Source organism: Haemaphysalis longicornis, unplaced genomic scaffold (genome assembly GCF_048455015.1).
Source record: "Haemaphysalis longicornis isolate Haplotype H1 unplaced genomic scaffold, Haemaphysalis longicornis Haplotype H1 scaffold_4, whole genome shotgun sequence".
Lineage (NCBI taxonomy): Eukaryota > Metazoa > Arthropoda > Arachnida > Ixodida > Ixodidae > Haemaphysalis > Haemaphysalis longicornis.
Window position 1 is genome coordinate 123,629,674 of NW_027526361.1, and position 5,683 is coordinate 123,635,356.

Genomic DNA, 5,683 nt, shown 5'->3' on the forward strand with positions numbered 1-5,683 from the left:
TATATGCCATGTTCCATGTTTTTTTTACTACATCGTCACAGTGTGCAGAAGATTCACATCTGGTAAACTCTCCATAAAAGGTCGTCTCTGCTCTCAAGATATATATATATATATATATATATACATAAATATAAATATATAGTATAAGTAAAGAGTCGGATACACAGCAAGAACAATAACAAACAAGGTTTACTTACGTAGACGCAACGGGACTTGCATTCATCAGAGTAAAGTTACATGATTTTGCTGTCACAAACATTTGAAACACATTTCTTATATAGCTTTGGAGAAAACTGTGAGAAGGAGCGGAAGATATTTCGGAGACAGAGAGTTTCAATCAGTCGGGCCACGCCTATGTTACAACAACAACAACCAATAAAAAAGTGGGGGAGGAGCGAGAGAGAGAAAGGGTACGTGTTAACAAAGCAGCGTTCAAGGTTGCACCATGACGGGGCAAGGTATGCGGCGTGGGCTTCAAGTTCACACAATGCGGGAAACTGGACAATTGCGGTTTCAAAAGAAAGCGAATAGTATACAGTAAGGTATTCAGTGGCTAGGGAGACTGGTTGGGGCGGAACCGAAGATAGGTGTGCCCCCCCCCCCCCCCGATGAAGAGAATAGATACGGGGCACAAAAGAGCATTTCACAGAAGCTAGCAACTGAACAGTAAATAGCAGGGTCCCAAAGGGTTAAACAAGAATAGATCACAAAGGGTTAAACATTCTTCAGTGGTGGGGGTGGGAACGAGGTGTCCTTCCCCAGGACAAATGGCTTTGTTGAGCCGCATTAGGCTAATAAAGCTGCTGTATTTGGAGAGTTTCTGCGACTTCTGATGGGAAAATCTATGAACATAGTTACAAATGAACATAAATGAACATAGTTACAAATATTATGATGCCGCCAACTTTATTCGAGGGATCACCACGTTACTTTTCCGTAACGTTCATTAATCCCACGTGTTGGTGACCCAAACTTATAAATGAGATAAGATTCGCGAATCTCGCGGTCGTGGTGCGTTTTGATGGCGGATGCTAAAATCGTTGCTTTAAGACGTTCAAATGCATGCGCGGGACTGTTCAGATGTCTTGACAGGGGCAAAAGAAATATATCTACATATATATATATATATATATATATATATATATATATATATATATATATATATATATGTGTGTGTACATAGCGAATCAGAATAGAAAACGAGGGGCACGTTGAAATAAGTCAGAAATAAGGGTTGGCAGTCAAGAAAACCTCGGAGAAAAGTTGAGGATATGGAAGGTCATTGGCAAGGATAAAAATTTGGGGAGAAAAGAAGAAAGTAGAGAAAAAAATGCCCGCCAGGTGGGATCTGTACTCATGACCTCCAGAGTACCGGTCTGGGGCAATGACCACTACGCTAACGTCGGGGCTATTTTCCCCTCCGCTTTGTGGGGTATTTATGTTAAAGTATTTTTGTGTCCTGCGCTTGGGGGTGGTAGCCAGCGCCACTCGGTCTACTCGGGGTGAAGGGGACCTTCTTTTTATTCTCCGAGCCGTGACACGAGTGTCTACGACATGTCGAGAGTGGTCGACCAGCGTTGAACCCTCTTCAGCTCCCCATGCAACCAAGACTGCAAGAACAGAAGCCCTCGCTATGCATGTAGGGAATCAGAATAGGAGCTGAGGGGCTCGTCCAATTATTCGACGAATAATTACTCCTAATAAAACTAGCCCCCCATTTCCCATTTAAATTTGCTACATGCATAGCGACGGTCTCTATTCCGGCACTCTTGGTGCCGTAGGTAGCTTAAGCGGGTTCCACGCTATTCGACCACTCTCAACATGTCGTAGACGCTCGAGTACCGGCCCTGGTATTAAAACTAAACTTCCCTTCACCCCGAGTAGACAGAGTGGTGCTGGCTGCCACCCCCAAGTTAAGAAATGAAATACCTTAACATAAATACCCCAGAAAGTGGAGGGGAGAAGAGCCCCGCCGGTAGCGTAGTGGTCATAGCACCAGACGCGCATTCTGGAGGTCCTGGATTTGGACGCAACCCGGCGGCTATTTTTTCTTCACCTATTGCATTTCAAAAAATTGCATATGTTTCCACGCAACTAAATGAATTACCGCATTCTTTCCTTGCTTTCCTCGTCATTCATGACCGCCAACCTTTGTTTCTGTCTTAATTGAAGAAACCCCTTATTTCCCATTCTGAACTGCTACATGCATAGCGAGGGTCTCTGTCCTGGCAGTCTTGGTACCATAGGTAGCTTAAGTTGGTTAAACGCTGGTCGACAACCCTCAACATGTGGACGCTAGACTCACGGGCTGGGCGTTAAAAAGAACGTCCTCTTCCCCCCGAGCAGTCCGCGTGGCGCTGGCTACCACCTCCAAGCACACGAAACAGATACGTTAACATGAATACCAGAGAAACTGCAAGGGAGAACACCCTCGCCTGTAGAGTAGTGGCCAGCGAACCAGACGCGTAATCTGTAGGTCGTGGGTTCGGATACCGCCCCCGGGCATGTTTTCTAAACGTTTTTGTCGTTCAAAAATCTCCATCGGTTTGAACAATATTATATGACCTACCGCATTCTCCTGTTTGCTCTCTTCACTTGGCATGCTTCGCTTCCAACCCATATTCGTGTGAATATATATATATATATATATATATATATATATATATACATATATATATATATATATATATATATATATATATATACATATATATATATATATATATATATATATATATATATTTATATATATAAAAATACACTAGCCGTAGCGACCGGTGATGCCCGGGTGGGCCATTATATTGTTAATACTAATCGGTATAACAAGTGTTCCTTTATTTGTTAGTTGTCATTTTTGACTAGTTCATTGTAAAGTGGTACACACTAGGAACTCCTGCCTGCTGTCAATACATTTCCTCCAACCACAAGCCCGTCATGGTAAGGAAGAACGTCTGGCACTCGTGTTTTACTGCAACTCTCTCTCAACAAACTGCACCAAGATTGTGTGCTCAAGCGAGATAATGAGTGAGAGAAAACGTTTTATTTAGCCGGTGAACTGGGAGTGGTTCCTAATTCAAGGAATTCATGTAATGAGCGGGCAGGCTTCACCCTAGAGTAAAAAGTGTCTGGACATCGAGATCGCTTCTATTCACCACGTTCTCCCGCGGCTCTTGGGTGGGTAGAGGGGATGGAAGAAGGGGGAAGTTGGTGTTTTCTTTGCACTATAATTAATATCAAGAGAGTGGCATGTTGTAAATAGAACTTGAATTCGATAGGAGATTGCGCTGGGACCATACGATGACGGCCGACTGGGTTAGGAAAGGTATTGTTACCCGTGGGAAGTGCTTTCTCAGCAGGTATGTACGCTGCTCATCGGTCACAATTTTATGATAGGTAACAAAAGCTCCCTATGGGAGGTGCGGCGTTGCAGAGAGTCCCAACAGATGGCGAGCGTCATGCCTTGATGCTTTTTACCGGCCATGTCTTCTCTTTCGTTTTCAAGATTCGTGGGGGAGGCGCGTGGTTGCAGAAAGTGCCAACAGATGGCGAGTTCTATGCGCGCGCGAGAAGAATAAACCGAACATCACGTCCACTTTGATATAAATTAAATAATTTCGCTTGCCTTTTTATGTACGTGATATTACAAAATTCTGACATAGATTTTTGGGCAATTTCATGGGCAGCATTTGCAAGAAAAAACGGATTGCATATATCAACGGGCTGCGTGGTTATTGGGGAATGTGTAAAAACACACTGTTTTCCTAAAATTCTGCTTCCCTCTATTGGGGGGGTGTAGTAGAAAAATATTCTAGAACAGTATTCCGATACCTGAGGAAGCTACCTATCTCAACAAAAACCAGTTCAATATCTGAAATGGTGTGTGATAAAAAAATAAATAGCTGATTGGCTAGGCCTGGATATGATCGGTTTGGCCTTTTCTTCTCGTCAGCCGTGTTATATGAAAAAAATAACGCTTTTACCAGCGTCGCAGGGCGAAATCCTTAAATTAGGTTTCTGCATTTCTATGATATGTTTGTAAAAATCAATTGCATGAATAAATGAGTGAATGATTTATTGGGGAATCTTTAGGACCACCTGTTTGTTGCGGAATGCGGAATCCCATCAATAGTGAGAGTTAAAGTGAAAACAAAAACTACTTTTGTGATATCCTTAAAAGTATATATATCCCCAAGAAGCACTTAGATATATACACGGGTGACTGAGAAAATCACGATTGTACCAAAACACGATTATGCCTTTTTCCTCAGTTAAGAGGGCAATTTCCGAAAAACCTGCCTTAGTGAGCACTCAATGACGCAAATAAAGTCACGCAATATGAAGTCCCTAGACGTACCAGTTTTGGCTGGGTGTGGATGAGTCAGCCAGTCAGTCAGTCGAGCACTTCTTTTTATAAGTATATATATATATATATATATATATATATATTGCTATTCGGCTGTTTCCGAAATATTTAATAGTGCCGAATAACGTGCTCCCAGAAAAACGGCGGATTTTTTCTCGACTTATATTTTCGCCTATTTATTACTGTATCAAAGAAACATGACAAACACACGTTATTCGGCAGTATTAAATATTTCGGAAACAGCCGAATAGCACTGGCAATGACGACTGCAACCTTGATTTTTGTCCTTACAGAGTCCATCGTCCCGTATCTTTCTATATATATATATATATATATATATATATAGACAGAAAATAAGGGTTGGCAGTCAAGAAAACCTCGGAAAGCAAAGCGGAGGGGTTGTGGTGGGTCATAGAAAGAGATGAAGAATTTTTGAGTCGAAAAGAGAGTGGTGAAAAATGCCCGCCGGGTGAGATCCGAACCCACGACCTCCGGAATACCGGTCTGGTGCGATAACCACTACGCTACCGGCGGGGCTGTTTCCCCAGCACTTTTCCGGGTATTTAAGTTAGGTTATTTTTGTTTCCTGCACTTTGGGTGGTCGCCAGCACCACTCGGACTACTCTGGGTGAAGGGGACCTTCTTTTTAACCCCCGGGGCCGTGACTCGAGTGTCTACGACATGTCGAGAGTGGTCGACCAGCGTTGAACCCTCTTAAGCTCCCTTTGGCACCAAGACTGCCAGAACAGAGGCCCTCGCTAAGCATGTAGGGAATCAGAATAGAAAATGAGGGGCTCGTTGAAAATAATACAGAAATAAGAATTGGCAGTCAAGAAAACCTCGGAAAGCAAGGGGGAGGATGTAGTTGGTCAAGATAAAGAATTTGGAAAATAAGAAAGTGGAGAAAAAATGCCCGCCAGGTGGGATCCGAAGACGCTCGAGTCAGGGCCCCGGGGGTTAAAAAGAAGGTCCCCTTCACCCCGAGTAGTCCGAGTGGCGCTGGCTACCACCCCGAAGCGCAGGAAACAAAAACACCTCAACATAAATACCCCAGAAAGTGGAGGCTAAAGTAGCCCCACCGGTAACGTAGTGGTTATAGCACCAGAGCGGTATTCTGGAAATCGTGGGTTCGGATCCCACCTGCCGGGCATTTTTTCTCCACTTTCTTATTTTCCAAATTCTTTATCTTGACCAACTACATCCTCCCCTTTGCTTTCCGAGGTTTTCTTGACTGCCAATTCTTATTTCTGTCTTATTTTCAACGAGCTCCTCATTTTCTATTCTGATTCGCTAAATGCGTAGCGAGGGCCTCTTTTCTGG